At 42.3% G+C, this 24,427-nt stretch overlaps 1 protein-coding gene across 3 annotated transcripts in view; it reads left to right on the top strand.

Moving 5' to 3' along the window:
• The window catches only part of LOC116848944 (early growth response protein 1), a 239,157-nt gene that overhangs the window by 38,735 nt on the left and 175,995 nt on the right, over nucleotides 1-24,427 (top strand). The window contains exons 1-3 of one of the 3 annotated variants that reach the window (XM_032825599.1): nucleotides 14,577-14,835; nucleotides 15,941-16,056; nucleotides 16,247-16,289. The gene's annotated coding sequence lies outside the window, so the exon portion shown is untranslated. Of the gene's footprint in view, nucleotides 1-14,576; nucleotides 14,836-15,426; nucleotides 15,588-15,940; nucleotides 16,057-16,246; nucleotides 16,290-24,427 lie in introns of those variants that run through there. The other 2 variants (XM_032825598.1, XM_032825601.1) reach the window with 2 other exon arrangements.

Genomic DNA, 24,427 nt, shown 5'->3' with positions numbered 1-24,427 from the left:
CCAACAAATTGACGTGATAACTGGCAAGTTAACTTACAATTGACATGCTTTTGGAATATGGACGTTTCGAGCAGAAGTGTTTAAAGAGGCGCTCTCGAACGCGGCAGCCTGTCGGAAGAAGGGAAGGAAAAACGGGAAGGAGAATCGCGCAAATTCCCCAATAAAAATCGCGAGGTCGTCTTCGAGTAGCACATCTTTATCCGCGTTGCGCGTTTTCTGCGCTCTCGAATTCCGCGTAGACTTCTCCCAGGTAACGTCGAAAGCTCCTCGCGAGTCGGAACGCCGCTTCGGAGGCGCATATCGAACCGCGTGCACCGGCGACACGACTCCTCGGCCTTTTACGGGCTAAACGCTCGTTCCGAGTGCCGATCCCCTCGATCGGGGCCGTGACAAAGCCGCGCCGAGCGTTTTCCACTTCTTGCCGTCGCCCGAACGACACTCGCGCCGTAAAACGACGGTGTCATCCGTCTTCCGACAGACGACAGACGACCGACGACAAGGACGACGACGACGACGTCGACGACGGGCATGTCCCGGACGAATCTTGTCGTCGGTGAATGCGAAGCAGAAGTCCAGTCTGATAATCATTCAAATAACCCAAACAGAGTTAGAGTTCAACTTGCTTCCGTCAAATGTCAAGCAGAAACCGAGGAAACAATTTTAATTTTATTTCAGACGAAAGTCATAAAAGAAATATATATTTTAGGACCAAAGAAATAATTTTTTAAATTAAATTTTTTTAATCAAGAATTATTTAATTTTAAGAATGAAATTTTTAATTTGATTAAACATCTCGTTCTATTTTTTCAGACGGAAATAACACATCAAAGAAATAATTCTAGAAATTAAAACTTTAATTGTAAATTATTTAATTTTAGGAATAAAATTTTTAATCTGGATCAAACACCCTTTAAATATTTTCAATTTTTTTCGACAGAAATTACCAAATAAATATTTTAAAATCAAAGAAATAATTCCAAAGATTAAAGTTTTTTAAAAAATTAAGAATTATAGTTTTAAAAATATTATAGTTTTAAAAATGAATTTTTTAATCTGAGTCAAATATACCTCGCTCCGTTTAAAATATTTTTGATTATATTAAAAATATCTATCAAAGAAATATAGAATCAAAGAAATAATTCTTGAAATAAAATTTTTTTAGTTAAGAATTATTTAGTTTCAAGCATAAAATTTTGCATCTGGATCAAAAACACCTCGCTTCAGACAGAGGTGAGAAATAGAGATTTTCTGGCCGCAAATATATATCAATGATCGTGGCGAACACTTTGCCATCAAACGATGATGCGTGACTGATTAATTGTTCACTGGCCGAGCTATCGCGCGTGTGCTTGGGCACCAAGAGCAACGAGTGATCCCGGTTAGGACGTTGATAAGGATTCCATTCAACGACTCACTCTCGTCGACCAGGAGCACTCATAGATATAGTTTCGCGAAAAATCTCGGGAATGCTGTCGCGATCCTACGAGTCGCACAGTCTGAGACCGGCAGAGCGATTATTAATCACGACGGGAAGGTAATTCCGATGTCGCGCGAAAGCTCGCAATAGGCGACACGCTAGTCATCTCGCAGCAAGAGCTACCGTATTTCCAATGCATTAATACTGATTAATCAACGATGCGCGCGCGCACGTCCGCGGAATGTCGTAAGGATCCGTGAAAAGAGCGTAGGCGATAATGCCAGCACTCGGCAGGTAACTCGAGTCCGCGGTTGCGTCAGGAGCGTAACGCGTGTGTAATTTATTATAGCGTCGGGAAAAGGAGAAAATGATTCGATTTATTCCGCGCGGGGGCACTCGCGGAAAAGTTATGGCGTTTAGACCGCTGGACGCGCGCGGCACGGCGCGGCGCGTTGCCCGCGGGCGGCGTGTACAGTCCGAGGGCTATTAGGACGGCGAGAGAGAGTAACCTCCGTTACGCGAACATCAACTATACGAATGTTTTATTGTGCGAACAATCTATTACCGAGGCGATTTGCCGCGGTATCCAATTTAAATGCAAAACGCCCTGCGGTGCGAAACGATTTTCGCGAATATAATGCGTAATACAGATTACGTCGAATTGCCTGATAAATAAGGTGCGTTTTGTCACTAATAAATATTAAAAGCCACTTGGGAACGCGAGAAGCGCGAGACGGAGAGTTGGGGAAGAGCTGTGGTGAGAGTTGCTTGTAGAATTTACGTTAGTTTTGTGTTACTGTGTTATATTTATTATTGTGTGTTATTTCCTACTATATTTCTTCATTGTACGTACGCAGAGCGTCTGACAATCCTTGAGATACTCATTGTATATGCAAGTAGAAAACTCGTTAAACTGAACACACAAAATTTCCTTGTCATTTTACAAACAACCACGTAAAATTTTGAACTATTGATTAAAGAAGATTGGTATGTGATTTTGCTCGACAATGCATCAATCTTCTTCAGGTAATAATTAAAAATCAACGTGGTCATTTGCAAAATAATAGAGGATTTTTTGTTCAGTTTGATCTTAGTGGAATTTTGCGTTCAGTTCAATGAATTCTACCTGTACACAACGAGTGCGTCATGAATTCATGAATGACAATTATGAATTATCAGACTCTGTATATATGTTTATCACTTTATACATATTTTGTATAATATCATAATTTTTGTGTTTAGAAAATCCACTCTTCTCCTCTAAACTTTATTTTTTATGCTAACAGCCTCACACGTTTTCCCTAACTTTATTTTTTATGGCAAGAATCTTAAGTCAAATGAAGAAGTAAGGCTTTATGATTAAAAACCAAAATTGTACAAAAATCAATTAAAAAATATATAATTAATATATAATTAATTATATTAAACAATATATAATTTTTTTAACTTACATCAACTCTTTGCACACTGGCCTTTTTTACAATTTAGAATTTTGACCGTAAAAATTATAGAAATTATAAAAACTATAGAATTTTGTAATCGAGGAATAGATCGATATGCCACAGTAACTATCTTTTTATTTCATATTTGTTGTTTATATTTTAAAAACATAAATATGTTTTTAAGAAAGTTACATTTCTAACAAAATTTATTGTGTTCTTTAGCAAGACAGTCTTTTATTGACAGTCTATTCCTAAACTGCTAGGAATATAGTGAAATTGAAAAGAATTTAAATGAAATAGAACGTTATAATTATATATTCTTTCTATAATGCGTGTTATCGTGCCAAGTTGGGAAAAACGACATGCGCATTGTTACGTAAAATCAAAAGCGCGATAGAGAAAGGGATGCTTTAGAACATTGAGACAAGGCAAAGTGGAAGTGTTTGACGCGAAGTAGACGGAAACGCGCGCGAGAGTAAAGAGAAGAACAAGCGTAAGGGAGAGATGAAGATTGAAGAGACGCAGCCGCGCGAGCCCACGGAATCGTTATTGTCATTTCACATTGCATATAATAATACGGACCTTGATTAATTAACGGTTTGATAGATTGCCTCGAGTCATACGGCACGGAAAATAATGAATCCGGTATACTAACTAGGAAGATGAAGATGAATTGTTATAACTAGAAGAAAATGACGATATATAATGATGATGATGACGACGACGCAAAATGAAAGACGATAGGCAGCGAGTGCGCGCGCGAGGCGAGAAGAAACAATCGACATTGTACCGTCCCTCCGTCCCTTTTTATCCCCCCGGCGGGTATAATCGCGAGAGATCGATTCACGTTTCGCGATTCAATCTCCCGTCTCGCCGGAGAGGCCAGCAAACACGTGACTTCCGTCACGTATCCAGCACGCGTCGCATGTTGCGCAACGGTGTCAGAAGCGAATAATCGTCGTCGTCGTCGTCGTCGTCGTCGTCGTCGTCGTCGTGTGTATTATGTGGGGAGGCAACCACCTGTAGGGACGTCGGCACGCAGTTATTTACAGACCACGTAGTCGTTGCAATCTTGCCACTTTTTCCGCGGCGGGACGGACGGACAGACGGACGCGCGCGCGGGATCGCAACTAATTATTCTGAAACGGGTCAGCCGCGCGCGCGCGACGATCTATGATTAATGACAGGCATTAAGGCAACGATAGCCGCGCTTTAACATAAAAGACAATGGTGCCTGCTAACAGCCTCACACGTTTTCCCTAATGACCGTTGACTGGCAGATTTCTAAGGTGGCACCTTTGCACGCGAGGCACGGAGCGGTTTAAAACGCACGGTCTCGGGTTGCAGCCCGCGCCGGCAATCTCAGCCGGCAATCTGCTCGTGTGCAAATGACACGTTAGGCGACAGAGCTAAATCGGCGAGTTCAAGTATTTTACCCCCTCGTCGTTACATCCGAGAACGGGTCGTTCGCGGTTCGCACCGAAAACGAGACGCGACAGAACGTCCAAGTGAATTCATAGAGTGCATCGTGAAAGCGAGTTCGATTCGCAGGCCGTTCGCGAGTTGTTCAACGACACGTCCAATATCTTATCAAATCAATTCTTTTGTTAACGTGCATATATACTTCTAAAAACTTTCTCTGGCCTCGAGCTTTTCTAGGGATCAAAAATTCAGAACAAGTAAGATTAAACGCCTCACTTTAGTTTACGGCAAGATTTTCTTAAGAAAATATGTGTATATTTTAGGTGAAAAATATTTTATATTATTATAAATAAGTATGTTTATTACACAGTTTATTACATAGTACTCACCGTTCACGCGAATAAACGTTTACTATTTCGTAAATATGTTTTTTTTCAGTGTATTACACTACTAATATAGATTTTTAGAACTAAACTTACATTTCGCGGTGTTCAGCCGAGTTTTTCCGAGAGTTTCCGATAATTCGGGGCACAGAATCCGAGAAAACCTGAAAGAAATTACGTTAATCGGATCTCGTTTGAGTCTAAATTACTGCAATATAGAATGCTTTTTTCGTCTCCCGAGTCTTCAAATAAGTAAACATAATTGCTCCGAAATTGACTTTCTAAAATCGTACAGCGTGTGTCAGTGAAAGAATCAATTTTATCTGCGCTAAATGTAGACTTTCTTAAAAAGGAAGAGAAATATAAAAAGAAAGAGTAACCTCGTAAGCTCTCTGTGATCAAATTGAAATTTTTCCGCTCGTTTCGCAGAACACGGAATTTGCGAGGAATCATTTTTCCATCGCCGCGCTCGCCCGCGACACGGCAAAAGGAGGAACGTTCGTCCTTCCTCGGAGCCTGTCCTCGGTACCCCCATGTAATTAGGTGGCCGTTTAGAAGAAGGCGATCGCCGTAGAAACGCGGGTGCTCCGAGCGTTAATGGGAGCCGTGCTGGTCTATCATTACGCGTAATACGGACGTGTAATACCGGCTGGTACCTCGCACATTCGTACATACGTGTGTACTACACGTAACGTGCACTTAAAACGGACGTTTCTGCCGCGCGGTCGCGGACGGGAAAGACGCGCGATGCGCGAGACGGGAATGGACAAGCTATCGCCGCTGACATCAACAACATCCCCGGGATGATAGGCACCCCACCACCGCCATCGCCAGCATCGCGGTGAAATGCGAGAATGCATCCTCTGAAATTGCATATCTCGGCTATTAATAATCCACGCTATTAAACCGTCGTCCGTTACGGGACGATATAACTATATTTCGTGTGATAAAGCAATGAAAAATCACGGGTGGATAATAGATAGATAGTCAGATGGAAATCCGGACCTGAGCGCAGGGAGACGCCGCGATTATTTTTCCCCGTCGAGCCTCACTAACTAGCTTCCCGAGAATAAGCTCAATAAAAACCCTTGACTGATAGCGTTTCTTTCGAGACAGACGCAATTTCCCCGCACATCTACTGGACTCCTTTTGGACCGTTATTTTTTATCGAGATCGGGCGAGTTAATATTTTTTTAACTAAGTTAAGTTTCAAGTTAACGACTTGTAAAATATTAATTTTAAAGCAAGGACGTAATAAGCTAATGTATGAATGTTGTGTGGTGCAATGAATTCAATTTATTAAAATTATCCACAAAACTTGAGATCATTTAATATAATCCAATCGATCATAATAATCCATTGGATTGATCCAATGGAAACCAGTGGACGATACTAGGTGATATTCTAATTTTTAAGTAAGTTTTTGAGTAGATTCAATTCATCGTACTATAATATGCATATACTGAATCTTGTTCGCCTGTACGCCCTTGATTTTGACTGTAAATCATAGAGGCTTAATTCTTTTAAAATTAACTTACAAGTAAATCTATCCAAAAGGTATACTCTGATTTCTTTCTAATTTGGCGCAAATGTAGAAGTACAAAAAATATTTAAGTCATATTTTTTCATTTCGGTCCACTTTAAATTTCACGAGCAGTTTATAGTTTTTTAATGTTCCCACTCCTATCATCAAGTACAACAAAAATGCATAAGAAATAAAATTGAATACAAGATATAGGCGTTTTTGGTTTGCTAATTATGAATATGAAGTTAAATGTGTAAAATTATTTGTATAAATAATAAAATGGTTAAACAATACATGTAAAAAGTTAAAAAAAATTATTTATACAAATAATTTCTCGGTTTGGTCGAGATTCGAACCATTTTTGTCTAATTTAGCACAGATTTGAAATATTTCGGTTGGAATCTCGACTAAAGAAATTTACAATGGTTTGTGTCTCAACTGTGCCGGTTTTGTTAAAATTTTAATTAAAATTGTCGGATCTCGATTTGGCTGAGATTCGAACCATTTTTGACTAATTTAGCACATATTTGAAATATTTCGGTTGGAATCTCGACTAAAGAAATTTAGAATGGTTCGTGTCTGAGCTATGATCAGTGTTTGCCGGTTATTTGTGCGTATCTTAACCAATTCCTCGCATCTAGATAATTTTCGTCATGACTGCGAGATTATCTTTTCGCGTGAACGATTCATGATTTCGCGACGAAGACGGTGTGCGCGGAGCGCGAAGGTAGAAGGCGTGCGAAGAATCCACGACGAATTCGCTTCTCTGTCTCGAGTGGTGGACGAGAGCAGGAAGACGGAACGAGGAATCCGGGGCGACGTACTCGCGATTCCGAGAACGCAACATTGTTACCATTAGCATTGCTATTCGTACGCCTTTTTCTCTCTCTCTCTTTCTCTCGCGCGTGCAGATGATCGTCCGGCGCGACGAGAGTGAAAAGGTCCGCGGAAACCGGCATTACGTAATTGGCTAAGGGTTCCATTAGAAACTATTACGAGCTACCGCTGCCTACCGTGGCTGGCTGATTGGTTGGCTGGCTGGCTGGCTGGCTGGCTGGCAGCCGGCAACGCGAAGAAACGGAATTATCGCGCGGCTCGCGAAGATACGAATAAGTCCGGTCCATCAGCCGGCGGACCACGGTGGGGAACCCTAGTCGGCTGTTACGTTCAGCCATCAAGGTCGTAATTTTCTGGTACCGTTAAGGCGCTATAAATTAATTATCCACGTGCGTTTGCGCCGGGCCAGGCCGCGGAGATTATAGTTATCGCGCGGACTCGCCACGGCGACCCTGTCTCCTCCTCTTCCTCCTCTGTTCCAGCACTCCTTGTCTTCTTCCTCTGGCGCTCGGGTCGGACTCTGTGGCCGATGTGACGCGTGATTTGTTGACACCGTCGCGATTCGCCACGCTGTATTCCATAAATCAATGACGGGGAATTACAATTCCTCCGTCTTCAATTTGCCGGCGCGTTGTTCAGTCGCCCGGCTGCTTTCGCGATTCGCGACTGTTTCCGACCCAGAGTGAGTGTTCCCTGTTGACTCCGCTTCGTGGACGAATTCCGACTCGAGCGATTTTCCATTCAATCGATCTCGGTGGGAGATGCCGTTACGCGAGTCAACAAAACGTACGTCGAGAGCTCCAAACTCGGCCGCTTATCGTCACCTGGCACGGTTCGCTCGCTCTCTCGCATCGCGCGGCTTCCCGCAATCGCCCGTTATTCGCCGGAAAGACGTCGTTACACGGTACGCCAATATCGACCATTTGTATCGCATTGTTGCGCGCAATATCGTATCAGTAGTGCCCGCCGCGATCAAGACATTCCTATTGATGTTCCCGGGGCAGGGATCGAGATCTAATGCGACTCGAGAAGGAAACTGGTAGCCTTGAACGGCCTCCTATCGCAAACACAACGCCTGAGGCGTCGAACGACTCGCATTATCGAGGATAGAAGCTAGGCTCCCGCTGTCCCGTATTCTCTGCTTCTCTCTTTCTGTCTCTCCAGCTGTCCCTCCTTCTCTTTCTTTTTGCCTCTCTTCTTCCCCCCTTCCCCCCCTCTCTCTCTCTCTCTTCACTTTTTCTCTATCGCCTCTCATTCTAACATGCGTGTTGTCGCCGGGACTACCTCGCGCAGTTTATGGTTCTTGTCAATAGGTATGAACGGTCCACGCGGAAGCGCGTTTACTGCGGAGCCCTATGGCCTCTATTCGGACTTGCGATTGTGTTTTAACTCTCGGAGACCCCGGCCGACCTTTTTATTAACGGCGGTTAGAGGTCGAGACGCGTGTGTTCTACGTTCGAGAATTCATATTATTGATACCCTCCACATCCCCTACACGAGTTATCGACGGCTCATATCGTCGATTGTAACATGCATACTTACTACAAAGAATGACTTTTTCGTTGTTATTTTTCTATCGAGTTCGAAAATTTGTATAGGATTTAGAGATTCAAGAGAAGTGAAAAGAAAAATGTTGTAACAACAAAAATAGCGCAGATATGTGTCCAATAATTTTGCATACCAATAAAGATTTATATTTAGATTCGTTATAAGAACAAATATAATGTGATCAGAAAAATAAGCGATGCATACGGCCGAAAATTTCCTCGGACTAAAATAATCGGCAAGTCAATCATCAAAGTTGTCATATATGTAATTACAAATAATGACATCGACTAATGAGATTAATCAAACTTTAATGGGCTTGATTATATACGAATTAATTCAATTTATTTATTATAAATTATTAAATAATTAATAAAATTAATTTAATAAAATTTATTTAATAACTAATGATGTGAAAGCAGCATCTCGACTCAGGAAATCACGTGGAATCAGTGCGGCACACAACGTAATAATATTGAGGGTGACTTCGATGAAGGTTGGGCGGACGCGGGGTGTCGCGCGAGAAACATGGCGCGACTCGAAGAAGATAGCGTGATTCCACACACTGGAGAGGATGTAATCACAACGCGAGTGAATCGACAGCATTATGAAGACGTCCGAAACGCGAAATCCGCAGACAGTTATCGCACTGTGCGACTGTGCGTCGCGAATGCATTCGAGGAGTGGAGCATTTTTGCAGCGATCTCACGGATACACGACGCCGTGTTGCGCGCGGTGAAGCGATCGTTTCTGTACGCACCATTTATTTCAGGCGAAAAATCCGGCGAACAACGCGCTTTTCAATCACCGCGCGGCCGGCTTGAAAATTGCTTATCGACTCTAACAACGTGCTCCTGTGCCTCGATCGCACGGACCGTGGATCATAGATCATAGACAATTCATCGCATCCGAGCGCGCGTCTGTAGCGTGAAGGGAAGCCGCTATTAGGCTCGCATTGTGGGAACGCCGGATCGTAATCTGCGAAAACACGGCTCGCACGATAATTCGTCGCGTCCCAATAAGATCGCTCGCGCGAGCGTGGGGCAATGAAAAGCGCTATTGTGCGAGCGAGAGATACGCGCGCGCGTAAGAATTTATCAATGCGATCGATAATAAAAGTCGCGGAGGAGAAATAGGCGGCCGGCCGGCCGGCAGTCTCCCTTCTATCTAAATGTAACGCCCGAGGCTTCGAGAGAAACGGGTTCGCATTATCTATCCGCACATTCACGCGCGCTCACTCGCGCGTTCGTTGCACGAGCGACGTGCACTCGTGACGGGAGAGATCCGCGAAATTATGATCACCGATGGCAAATAACACGACGGGAATGCCGGCGTTACACGACGTGTACAACGTTGCGCGACGTTAACTCACGGCTGCCGCGTCAAGGATGTTTCACTTTTTCATGAAACAGCACTCTCGTTTCACGCATCAAATTAATGCTTTTTCTCTTTCATTCTGTATGTAACTGGTACGGCCGGCGACGAGTCGGCGGTTGCGGGTAAGAGTCTCTCGGGAGAGCCAGTCGGCTCTGACAATGTGCAGGGGGATTATTCCGCGTTACGTGATCTGGAAATTACGGTAATAACGTTGCGGCTACGTAAAATTCAACTGCTTTCATTTCCGACCGTTTGGATCTTATCACCTTGTAATTTGCATCTATTAGGTATATCTATTAGAATATATGTATCCTCTATTAATTTCGATCTGTTAATTATTGACTATATTGAATCTCTATTAATTTCGATTTATCGCGGAAGGAATATTACAGTTTTTTTTTATGTGAATTCCTTTCCATTTTATTATGTTTCTAGTAGTGCGGGAATGGATGGTCAGTAGGGTATGCCTTGCTAAGGAACGTAGTAATGATATCAACTAATCGAACTTTAGTGGAATTGATTATACATGTTAATGTCAACAGTTAATTTCATTAATTTATTAAATAATTAGTCACATTAATTAGTGAAATAAATTTAATAATTTATTATTTCTTATTATTACTACTTTATTATTACTTGTGATTTTATACATGATTTGATTAATTTTGATTATTGACTTGCCGATGATTTCAATCAAAGACAATCTTCAATCAAGTACGATCATTTTGAATAAATAAATCTCGCTAGAAACCTGGCAAAGGCAAAATTTTTTAATGGCGCGTCTCAATTCTCAGAAAACATAACTAGCACAACGTGAAACGAGAGGATAGTCAGTTATCGCAGATATCAATCAATTTTACAGTCATAAAATTTTATAGTATACTTTTTGCTATAAAATTTTCTCTGCGCGTTATATCACTTGGAATTATGAGGATATATCAATGAAATCTATATATGCATTTGTCCCTTTGAATATTTCTTATAACAGATAATTTCTTGGAAAGAAAATTTGATAATCTCGGGGTTTGGCGAGTGCGCGGCAAAGAAATTACGGGCACATGCTGGATACGAATTCCTATTGAAAGGGGCGGTCGTGTAAAAATTACACGGCGGCGTTCGCTACTACCAGAGCCGAAAGGTTTAATCGGAGATCAGCCCCGCAGCCTTCGTCTTTCCACATAGAAATGCGTTCGCGACGCGTACGCTCAATTACGCATCGGTATATACGGACGCACGCAACCGCCTCTGTGCACGGCGCATTATCCGCTGCTTACCATGGCTGATGGCCGGCTGATAAATTTACGGCCCTGCTCCCGGTATGCTCGGAACGGGTAGCAAGAGCGCACGTAGGAGGAGGAGGGGTAGGAGCGGCCCTTGTATTTACGGGTGCAAATGCTTTTTATTATCCATGCGTGCGGTAGGTCACTTCCTTCGCGCTCGCGTGCCCCGTGATTTCTGTGGGACGAAGCGAGAGCGTATCCCCTTGCCGAGGGACAATTACGCGATTAGCAGTTGAGTGCTTTTTGTCTCGAGGGAATAACACGCGGTATCCTAACATCGTAATGCTAGGTTGTCGTGAGAGATTTGTTGACTTTCCTAACGAGTCGCTCGGACCTAATGATACGAGAATCCGAGAATCGTCGAGATTCAAGGACCCTACGGCGCACCGGTTGCGTAGCCAAATGCGTCGAGGTGCAATTGTCTCGCGACAGTACTCGCGAAATGTTCAGTCGCACGACGGGAAGAGAGAATCGAGTAATTCAGGTGAAATATATAACAACGTACAGACTGTCTGGGATTTAGGTAAAACTCGTTAAACTGAATAGAGAAATAAAAAACGCATAATTATAGGGTAATAAGGCGGTTAATTATTATTAAAACATTGGGATTCAGGGTTGGCTTGAAATGGAGGGTTCATTCACCGCGCACATTGTAAAGACTGAAAAATCTGTTCGTCACGTGCGTTAACATTGTTAAACGTTATTGTCTTATCTAGCATTCAAGTATTCGCTCCAACATCAGAACTCGCCTCTTAATATATACAGAAATAATCTTAAAATATACACAGAAAAATATTCTAAGAGAAGCGATTACTCAGATACTTTCTTTCTTTTAAATGATGATTATCTTCAAAAATAACGAAGAATATTGTCTTGAAATATACTCATCAAAAATTTGAGAAAAGCTTATTATCATGTATGTATTCCCAAAAGAAGAAGTTATCCTCTTTAGAATGTTATAAAACTTTATCGAAGAAACAGTTGTTTCGACTCTCGTATAGTGAACAAAGTGAATTTCTATTTTAACTTAGTATTCTCTTGATTAAAATGCTAAACTTACTATACAGAATCTATTTAGAAAGTAAATTTGATGCTTTTGACGAACTTATGATAGAGATTTGCGGATATATGAACTTTTGAAACATTTGAAGCTAATAACATTTATTTATTTGGATGCAGTGTGTATTTTTCTGTATGCGTAGGAAATAGTCAACAAATCCAAGACATATCTCTAACTATGTACAAAGTTTGTTTCACCGCGTTGAGCATATTAATTGACCAATTTGCTTCAATTGAGATCTCAAAAATTGTCGTTTGCAAATTAGTAGAGAATTTTTTTATTCAGAGTATCAGGGAATCAAACTAAAGTTTTCACCCGTCATGTGTCTTTTTTAAAAATTATTCTTTATGTCCGTCGAAGGCATAAAATTAAGGTGACCAGATTTCCCAGCCCTGAATTCGAGAATAAATTCATAAATGAAGCGGGAGGAAGGGTTGTAAAAAGATTGATAATCATTGAAAATGATGACAAATCGGTGTCTCGAATAGCATTCGAAAAAATTCGAGACAACGGGTGAAAAATCGGGACGTCTGGTCACCTTTAGCTGTATGTGTCGAGAAGGGCGGAGATTACTCCGTGATAATGTACTTACGAAATATAATGACGACCGCACGTCATTGTTTTCGGCACTCTAATACTTATTTTCGCAGGAGACTCACAGGACACAAGCGAAAGGCGTATGGAATACGGAGCGTTGTGTCCATGACAGTTGCTCGGCATGAAAAGATCGCAGACGCGCGCGCTGTCAATCACGTACACCAAAAGTTCATTAGCGCGCCGAAAGTGCCAAAAGTGCACGAGAACGCGCCAGTGATGCGAACGAGGTCGCGCGTCTACAACGACGCGATCTGTACGGCGCGCCGCGGCAAACGCCTAAACCACTTGCTCGAGTTATCACTCGACCAACCACTCTAGACCAATCGCGTTCGTTTCGCACTACGAGGTTGTCATCGTGGTTATTCAATCTAGACGTTGGTAACGAATCGCGCGAAATGCTCGATCTTTTCGCGCCAAGCAGCAGCCATGGGCACACATCGATTCACATCGCTCCGCGTTTCTCGCGCCTTTTATCTGTCGAAAGTGCGTCTCGCGCGTTAATAAGTCTTGGGAGTGTCGAGAATAGCGATCGCCGGAGCGTATCGTGAAGACGTAAGGCGTATCATTTGTAAGTAATCTTCTCGTTTCTCCTCGCGGTATATGCGACCGGTGCTTGTCGCGCCGACATCCCTTACATTTGCTAATAACATCGACTCGCTCAAATAGCAATAGAATCGGGCGATCGTCGGATTTATTGAATGGGAATTGGAAATGCGATGACAATCAGAGAGAAAGAGAGAGAGATGCTGAATATTCGGGCAGTTGCGTCAGCTTGTTAGGAAAAGAGATACGGAGAGAGAAGTATCTCGACCGCGGCGCCGTTCACATATTGGCGTATGTTTTCAGCGCGATTCAACAATCGCGCGACCATCTTGATTCTCGATCTTTCTGCATCGAGCAACCGTAATGGATATATCGATCGACATCGCTCCGTATTTTATGCGTCTGTAACCCGTTGAAAGTAAGTCTCGCACGGAAATAAGTATCGGGAATGTCGAGAATAGCGATGTGCGATCGCCGAGGCGTATCGTGAAGACGTCATTTGTAAGTAATCTCGTTTCTCCTCGCGGTATATGTAAGGTGATTAGATTTCCCAGCCTTGAATTCGGGACACTTCATAAATGTGTGAAGCGAGGGAAGGGGGATAAAAAGGTCCGAAAATTATTTTAAAATCATTGCAAATGATGACAAATCGGTGTCCCGAATAGCACTCGAAAAAATTTGGGAAAAAATCGGGAAAAATCTGGTCACCTTAATAAAATTGATACTTTACATAACAAATTCAAAGCAAGATTTCCCATTGCTTTCTAACGTGAATTAATGTTCACTTCACAGCACAAAACTGATGTCTTTCATACTTGAATGAGATTATGTTATTCGATCTTCATACATTCGATATCCTACAAAAATACGATTTCACATGCATCGGAAGCGCAACGATGTCCCCTTTCCCACGCTTCTTGTTTCAAGTCGCTACGATCTCTGTGAGTGGAATTATTGACGTTTGTATCGATCCGCGTTCTCGATCGTTCGCTAATTCTTTAGCCTATCCTTTGAGGTAGGTCGTTCACAGGACGCGCGAGCAAAAAAACAATAGCCGCGCGCCGCATTGTTCTCGCGCTTTTCCGGGAAGCGATATCGCGCGTACGTGACGACACGTAGCGACCGCGGCGACGAGCCTGCCCGCGTCCTCGACAAGGACGCCGCGGCGACCGCGCTCTGGCCACGCGGCCACTTCATCACGCCGGCCATTCACCTCAGACAAGTGCAACGCGAAACACTGCGCGCCGAACCGAGCGGATCCCTGATGTCAACACCGCGGTTTTAAACAGTTCTAACTCGCACATTAGTCGACGTGGCGACGTGAAACAAAGAGCAATCTCTTTGACACGCTCTCCCGCACGCGCTGTGCCAATTTTTGGTGCAGTTGAGCGTCGCGATCGATTGCAGGTGAGCATTCTTACACGAACGACACATAACCTCTTTCATTCGCAAATTATGTGTGCATGGAAACAAGTCCAAGATATATCTCTGACTGTGTCATAACAGAGCTTGTTTCACCGCGTTGCGCACATTGATTGACCAATTTGCTTCAGTTGAGATCTCAAAAATTGTTGTTTGCAAATTAGTAGAGAATCTTTCTATTTAGAGTATCAGGGAATTAAACTAAAGTTTTCATCTATTATATTGCCTTACACGAGCGACACCTCTTTTATTCGCAAATTATTCAGTTCCTTATTTCATCTGTGTGTTAGAAAAACGACGAAAATAATATTATTACGAATTGCGAAATAAAGGACGTTTGTATCGATCCGCGTTCTCGATCGTTCGCTAATTCTTAATAACTATCGTAGTTACTTGCAAAATGGAAATAGAAATTTAACTTTATTTGTGTACGAATGTTGCTAACGTATCAATTTCCTGTCGTTTATCAGTAAAAACTTTTGCTTGAGACTGTACCTACACACCGGAGTTCTTTGTTTACATCGGTCATGTCCGTTTCTTCTGCCGAGCGATCATAACAGTTTCCGACGCGACGGTGAACAGATCGGGAGACGTCGCGCGTGATTCCCGATTTTTTCGACTCGATCTGAGTGAGACGTGTTATATTGCGCGTTACACGTTATATTCGCGTGTGCGCGATTATAATGCTACGATCATTTTAAACGGCATTTTTGGCAGCGCTGTATAGCATTAAGAGGGTAACTAATATTTTCTCGTTTTGTATTAATTTTAACTCTTAAGCACTGACATAGATTTGCACAAATAATTCGAAGTTTGATAATTACCTGAGAAAGTGTGCGAAACGTCTTTCCTTCGCCATTTCGTATCTTACAGGCCAAAGAAAAGTTAGACGGACGCGATTAAGCGAGAGTGAAACAGCAATAGGTTTTTTTGTTTCATTGGGAGTCTGTCTATCAGAGTCTGTCAGACTCTATCAGAGTCTGTCAGTGCTTAAGGGTTAAAGAGAAATATATAGTTTTATGAGCATTTTCTTATTTTCTCGTGTGATATTTGCAGTAAAACTAATCGGGAAATTCGCTTTTTGTTTCAGATCTGGCAAAGCTCGCGCCCACACGATAAATGCTCTCCAGGAGAGGTGCAGTTTCGATGGATGTGCAGATGCCGCACCGGAGGATCCGGTTCGGGCCGAGCAGGATCGACTCGAAGGTAGGTTTACAGATTTCTTTCCGTGTTCTTTCATTAAATTTAGAAATGATTGCAATTAGAAACCGGGATTAGTTGTTGAATAAAAGTCGATGGATTACAACGATCGCGAAGAGTTAACACACTCTACACTTATTTTTATCACGCCATTGACTATCGTATCTAATCGGTGATGTTATATTTTTTGTTGCAGAACTGCGGCAGAACGTGGTCGATCCTGAATTGCCGCAGTATCGGTGAGTCAACAGAACAAAGATTTTAGGTGGTGGGTTTCTTGATGATTGCTTTCTTTGCGAAATATCAATGCGATTTACTTAGCTTGTAGACTTGTACACTGAGAGAAAGAATAGTAGAGATAGAATTTATCTTACCATAAATTATATTTTATACTATAAATTACATTCAGTTTCCGCGCCTATATATTTTTGTTGTTTTAACGAAAAAGTCATAATAAGATATTTAAATACTATTACTATAAAAATAAATTTCTCAGTTACAATTATTTCATTGTCTAATCCTTTTCTCTCAGTGTGAGAATTTGTACATATGTGTTCGTGCCGTTCAATAAGTACACCGGTTGAAACAATGAGGAAAATAATTGCTTTGCTGAATTAACTTTAATTTATTAATTTTAGTCTATTTTTATCTGAATTATTAATGAAATTTTTTTCTTAAAGATATTAATTTAAAAAATTTTTTCCAATCTATTTAATTGATTCTCATTATCTATCTTGTCTACCTGGTCTATCTTACTTATCTTTATCTGAATTATTTTTTGCTTAAAGATATTAATTCTTAATATTTTTTTTAAAATCTATTTAATCGATTTCCATTGTTTCAAACGGTCTAAAGTGCGCCTCAAAATTGCGCACCACAATTGCGCACCAGAATTGTGCGCCACAATTGCGCACCAGAATTGTGCGCCAAAATTGCGCACCAGAATTGTGCGCCAAAATTGCGCACCAGAATTGTGCGCCAAAATCGTGCACCAAAATCGTGCACCAAAATCGTGCACAGAAATAGCGTCACTATATGCGGAATTCGCGGTTGTTTTACTCGCGAAAAATTTTGCACTGGTCCCTATCGCAAATTTTTTATATCTTTCATACGTGACGGGTTAAAGTTTCATTTCAGTCGAAGTCGCCGCTAAAAACGATATTTATTGCTTCCGTCGAAACCCAAAATTCTTACGAAATAAAAATCTCATTTTTCGAAAATGCAATCGTCTTCGAAACGCGATATTTTCGTTTTTTCTTGCCAAAAGCGTCGCGTCATCTGCCGTTCGCGATTCACGACTAGCTATTCCCGAAGCGTCGGAATTCGCTGCATAGTTCTCGCCAAATCGTTAAAGAACGTCAATGACATTCGCGATTGCGAGTATAGCGAAGTAAAACAGGTGAAATGCGACCAACTACAGCTGAGGGACTACAGCTGAGGAGATCAGACGGATGCGGAGCGACATAGACGAAGTGTAATGTGCGGATCTACTCAGTGGACGGGACTGGCCGTCGTTGGACATCAACGCGCATTGGTGAGTGCCCAAACGCTGACAAAGCATCATATTACGTAGTGCATGCAGTGTTTAGATGTAAATCGCATTGACTCTCATTATCTTGTCTATCTGATCTATCTTATTTATCTTTGTCTGAATTATTAATGAACTATTTCTTGCCTAAAGATATTAATTCTTAATATTTTTTTCTCAATTTATTTAATCGATTTCAATTGTTTCGAACTCAATGGAAAAGTCATCGCGCAAAGGTGCGAGATTACATTTTATATGAAATGGTGCGCACAGTAGCGTTTCTTCTATATATTCAGTTGTTACAAATTGCGAACTTCCACGAGTGTATTCCCGAGACTAAGTGATCAGTTAGAGAAATTCCATTAATACGACGCGTTCTCAGAATTTCACACGCAACGCAATCGATCTCGCAAAACCCAAGCAGCCCTGAAACGGCCCAGATAATCTCAGAATCCGCATCTCTCGGCGTTCAAGCGCCGCGTAACGCGTGTGGAAGACGCAATAATTCACCGCAAAAAGATCCTAACGAGCTAATAGCTACGATCGAGATGCAAACCGCGATAAACGTTTACAATCACCGGCGTTAATAGGAAGCGGCCCGTCGAGCGATCGCATCGACGGGCTCGATAACGCACCGATAAGCCGATAATTCAAAACGGTATACACGCACACACACACACACATGTACACGCCCATGCAGCGCGCGGTACCGGTCGGCGCGTATTGTTTCAACGTTAAACGGTAATTGATGCGTTACGATAAATTATAATAGCCGTGGTCGGCTTGTCAGTAATGATAAATAAATTACGTCGGCCGACATACACACACATACATACATATATAAATATATATATATATATATATATATATATATATATATATATATATATAAATTTGCGAACCGCAGGAGGTGTCCCCTCTCACCTCGTTCCGCGCGTAATCGTGATAGCGTATCGGCCGATAATTCAAGCCGCCGACCCGGAACGACGCGTTTAACGCGCGTCAAAATTTTTCGGTCGCTTATCAGACGCACGCGCACGCGAGACGCATCTCTGGCGGAAACTCGAGGGCCCTCGGACGGGCGCGCGCTTCGCTTCGCTGCGCGCGATCGCCGCCGCCTGCTCGCCTGCGCGCATTAAGCGCCGAGCAATAAAGTATTCTTAATACGCCCGTCGTTCGAATACATTATCGCCCGAGCAATTTGGAATGCGCGCAGGTAATCGCACCGGCGACTCGTCGCGCGGCGCGAAAATACGACGACGTTGGCGCCGGAGAAAAGTGTCTCATTCTGCTGTCCAGAGAAACGTTCACTCGGTTTACTTTTCTTCTTTTAAGTTACACTGAGAGAAATTATCAGATATAAAATTGACAAACAAATATCCCCGATCAAAATATCGACACATTTTTATATCCGATCGGATATCATTAGATAAACCGATGAAAAAATTATGAACCGATATTTTTCAGATGTTTTCTGGTCAAATGTAAAAATTCAGTATTCGGTATTTTGATTGGAAATATCTATTTGTTAATTTTTTATCAGATAATTTTTCTCAGTTTATAATTGTCTTCAACAAAGAATAATCTTGAAATATACTCGTAACAAATTTCAGAAAAGTTTATTTTATCATATATTTAGAAGAATTAGTAATTATTTACAATACCGACGACCTCTCCCCGATTTCAATGACGTTGAAATATATTAGAGGAGGAAGGTTCATAAATGTTATTAGATAAAAAATAAAGATCGTTCATTGTTTATTAAAATATTAACAAAAAAAGTTTTACGGGAAAAATTTAACGTAATTTTTGCACACAATGTAAATTGAAATATAGTAAACGGTATACTTACATGCGCGAGAGAAGGACAGAGTCCCTCTCTCTGCACCTCCTTCCAAAAAGCTAACTAAACTCATTCTTCAAATTTTTATATTCTTTTTCTGTATGTCTTTTGTATTTTTATATTGTTCCTTATTGAGAAATTATATTGAAAAGAATTTACATGAGAAGAAACGACATTTTCTCCGTGTATTGACAAAAATAAGTAATAATTCCGGTGCCGCGTTTGCGACTAAGCAATTATACTTTCAGAGCTCGCGGCAAAGTGAAAAGTAGATAATAAAATGTTCCTCTTGAGTTAATCTCGTATGGGCGCACCTGCAATGGAATTTTAATTTAAGACTTACTTTGTCTTTAATTTTCATTAAAGAAAAATTTATCGTTTTGCTGTAATCGACCAATTTATTACGCAGCTGGGATTTAAGTTTCCGAGTTAGCCGCTTTTAAGTACATATTCATCTTGGGTATGATAGATACCGCGCGGATGGGAAGGTGGAGAAAGAAAGAGAGGGGTATAGAGAGGGCGCCTATGCGGGAGAGAGAAGGGAGGGAGAGTGAGATGCTTGTTTTTTGGGAAGGTGCATCCAGCGGGCCGAAGACGGATGGTTCCTTGGCCGGGTACCATTTGACCCCCATTACCCTCTCATTCGTTTCTCTCCTGGTCTCTCGATTTCCGTCTCTTAATTTTTCTGCCGGGCATTGAAATCCCCGGCGGATCTGTTCTCAGGAGGGCCGCCCGCACAAACGCGGACGCGCTTCTCTCTTGTGATAAAAAGAGAGAGAGAGAGAGAGAGAGAGAGAGAGAGAGAGAGAGAGAGAGAGACTTATCGCGAGCGTAAAGAAATATTTAATGTTTCCATTAACTCGCCTCGTAATGCCTGAATCGCACGTTGTTGCACACAGCGCTCGATATGTCAGTTATCGCGCCCCGCGAGACTACCTAAACTTCTTATCCGAGAACACATACGCATACATATAAAGATGTCACATATGCCGTAAAACGTAAGCAGTAAGCAAATTATTCTTGTAACAATCGACTGTGGTCAATTTGTTTACTGTTTACGTCTTACTGCTTATTGCTAATCCCATTATTGATGGCTCTCGCACGTGGATTGCCACGTAACCATAGACATAAGATATTAGATATATTGGTCGAAAGACCAATCAGAATTTTGTTACAGTTTTGTGTACTCCAGAAGAAGATAGGACTGCCGGTGAATGAAATAGTATGCAAAAATCACTAAGATTCATTTGGTCAAGATCCGAGTTACTCAGTCTGGATTCTACTTATTACGATCGCATTAGTTTCCTTCTAGCTAGAAGAATCCTAAAGCAATATCTTAACTTCACGCCTTACGTCTACGATTATCGTATGCAATCCGTGTGCGAAAGCTTTAAGCTCTGATTGCTTTAAGCTGTAAGCAAATTGACCAACCACAGTCGATTATTCTTGGGACAATCGATTGTTTTGGTTAGTCGATTTGCTTATACGGCTAAAACCAAGGCTGTGAACCAGCGCTGAGTCGACACACATCCGTGAGCTTCAGTATTATGCATCCGCCGCGATCTCTCTCTCTCTCTCTCTCTCTCTCTCTCTCTCTCTCTCTCTCTCTCTCTCTCTCCTTCGCTAATTCACGAGGCGCTAAACCGACGTCGGCACGGCTGAGCGCGCGTTAGCCTATTATCGATAATCGCATTATCGTTCGCATTAAAACGGAGACACAGATTCTGTTACGGATCGATCCGCGCGCGCGCGCGACCGCCGTTTGACCCTCATTACTCTCTCGTTCGTTCGTTCGTTCATTCGTTCGTTCGTTCTTTCTCACTTTTACGATCTCTTCGTCTACCGATTCTTCCCACCCTCCTTTTCTCCTCGCCCCTCCGTGTTTCTCTTAATTTTTCTTCGCCGACATCGAAACACTCGCTGGAAACGGACCGCCGGAAGAGCAACAGAGGGAGAAAGAGAGAGAAGAAGAAGGTAGAGGGGTTGGGGAGAGAGGAGCGCATATTTATTCCCAGGAGCGTACACCTAGGGTACACAGATATCTCGCCCCGAGGGCGGTTACGCAAGGATAATAATTATCGTCCCGGCGTACCTGGAGAGTCGTGAGCGGCGGCGATCAAACGAGTCTGCCGAACGAGTCGCCGCGAGCTCGGTGGGGACGAGAAAGGGGCCTCGGGGACCCCGGAGAGAGGAACCGGGGGCCCGCCAGCACCTGCCGGGCCTCTCGAGGTCGCGACACGCGGATCGATCGAGGCGAGCGATTCCCTCCGCCTTTTGTCTCTGATCATCCCTCTCTCCCAGAGTCTGAAGTCGTTCTTTCGTATCCGATGCAATTATTCTCGCTAATTGTGCGCGCCTCAAAGCTCTCGTTATTAATGGCGCTGTTCAATTATTTCGATCGGCGGAGGAAAGCGTGCCGGCTTGCTCAAGCGGCGCTGTCCTGATCCCGGTAGTTTAGGGAATAAGAGAATTTCGCTCGCGGGGATAAGGGATAATTAAAACACGTTCGCTACGGAGATTTATTCGGGAGACTTTCCCCGTAGGCCACTCTGTACCTTTTCGCGCAGTTTTGTAAGACAGGCACTAATTGATACACATACTGTCAATAGATACACGTTTTATCTATTGGTACGTTGTGGAACACAGAGAACACAAAGAAAAGACTGTTGCTGCTACACGTATGTGGCAGCGACCGTGTTAAATGACTATTAAGAGCCATCTACGATGAGATTAGGCAGTAGGCAGTAAACGTAAACAGTAAGCAAATTGGTCAACCACAAACGATTATTATACTGAGAAAAAATATTAAAAATTAACAAATATTTATTTAAATAAAAATTTTTTTCTCTTTTAAACCGAGTAAATAATATACTTATTGTTTACGTTTTACTGCCTGTTGCCAACCCCATTGTGGACATTTAGATGTGTTTATAACTCTGGTGGAAATTTAATGCGGTTCTCAAGCAGTTATATTATAACTTCCGTCTAGTAACTGAACTCTTTTAAAGTGAATCAGTGAATAATCATTGATATCAGTTAGAAGTATAGCACTGAGCACTTTCAGTGCAACACTTATAACTGCAAATCGATGTATATTCACTGTTTTCAGTGATATTTCACTGATTCATTTTAAGAGAGAAGAGTAAAACTAAGAGTAAAACTAAGAGTAAAAACTTGGAAAAAGTCGGTTCATATATTGCACAGTGAACTGCTTCAATCACTCGATAGAATGGAATTCTTTCAAGTTCTTGTCAAGTTCTCTTGTGCAGTATTTTTTATAACTAACGAGAATACATTAATAGACAATAACTAGACCGATGTCTACGCAAGCTGCATACATTTCCGCCGGAGTAATCAATCAAATAATTAATTTGAACTTCAAGGGAGAACGGTTCCGTTGCCCAAGGTAGCCTCCCACTTTCGTACTCAACTCCCGTGTTGCTTCCTTGACCTGTCAACGCGGGCTCCGTGCGTCTATGAATAAAATAGCGAAGAGAATGCAGCCGTTAACGTTCGCAATTAAAAAGCTATCCATCACGCGAGTCATCCGCTCGTAATAGAGTAGCCGTTTTAATAACTGCAAGTTAATAAATGTGATTTACAATCGTCTTTGATCGAAGATGAATCGCCACGCTCCGTCCAATCACGGTCGACTCCTTAGGTAAACAACATTGTTGCCCGCTCGCACAGGCGCGTCCATATCGATACTCCGCGCCGACCGTTTAAGGAAAATGTGTCCGTTTTTTTCTGTTTTTCTTTTTTCCCTTTCCTTTTTGTTAACTATACGCGGCCACTATCGCCGGCCATACATCGTCCTGTCACAGAGACACACTTGTATCGCGCCGCTGCGACTTATACCGCAGAGAGGAGGACTCGCGGTGGAGCATGGGTCCGGTGACTCGAGAGTCGAGCGCGGCCTCACGCTGCACCCTGGTCAGTGGCCTCCGAGGAATAATATTCCCACGCCCGCGCAGCATCTCCTTCCTCGCTCCCGTCGCCGTCGAGCGGGGAATAAAGACTGGCAGAGAAAACATTCGGTCGAATGACGGTCGATCTCGATGCCAGTCGGATCAAAAGCGCGGAGCTCATACGCGCCTTAATGTTGTACAACTGGGTTTACCTGTACGACCTTTAACCTTGCATCTCTGTGCGCAGGAAACCTTGCTGAATGTTGCGTTAAAGTATGTGTAACTCTTGATCTGTTATATCGGCAACCGCGGCGGACGCCATCACTCTTTCCTTTTTTTATCGCGAGTTAAGTTTCTATTTTGCTTCATTGCGATTTTCCTCACTGTTTTTTGACAAATTGGATTTTAACTCGATCATGAGATGCTGTGAGGTGTAGGAGAAAAAATATCTAAAAAGATAAAAGATAATTATTCGAGGGGCACTAATAACATATTTACTTAAGTCTGAATTCTTTCATTTCAGTGGAATAAGCAATTGTTTCCATGAAAAACGAAGGTTTTAAGAAAATGTTTATTTTCTTATACGAGAAATATTTTATATTAGTTTACTCAGAAAACATTGTCTCATTATTTTAGGTGTAAGATATAGTTAATCCTAATCTGATCTAACTGTTTGCACAACCAATGGAGAGTCGATGAAACGCGATGAAAGCTGTACACGCTTCAAAAATTCACATTTTCTTACTATATCTTGAATAATTCGGTCGTTAATCATCAATTGAACTTTTGTGCAATTAACGGAAGTTAGTGCGACGTTTAAGATAATCGCCGGGGAATGAAGTCGAGAGTATTGTACGCGTCGTGACGTTGTAGAAGAGAAATATTCGAGAAGCGCGAGTCTCGGCGGTCACAGCGTGCGAACTCTCGAGGAACGATTGAATATCGCTGGCGCGTGTTCTTCAGGGGAACGCGCGTGAAACGCGCCGGGCACAAAGTTCCGCGCGACAACGATGGAAACGAAGCGACGGTCGCGATTAACGCAATAGCGTCAGATGGGAAATTCGCGTGAGGTATTCGCGCGACTTTAATACACGCTCA

This window comes from Odontomachus brunneus, unplaced genomic scaffold (genome assembly GCF_010583005.1).
Source record: "Odontomachus brunneus isolate Ranch 3 - 2012 unplaced genomic scaffold, Obru_v1 Obru_scaffold_102, whole genome shotgun sequence".
In the NCBI taxonomy this organism is placed as follows: domain Eukaryota; kingdom Metazoa; phylum Arthropoda; class Insecta; order Hymenoptera; family Formicidae; genus Odontomachus; species Odontomachus brunneus.
The sequence above is the reverse complement of the archived record's forward strand: the minus strand, read 5'-3'. Positions and strand labels throughout refer to the sequence as shown.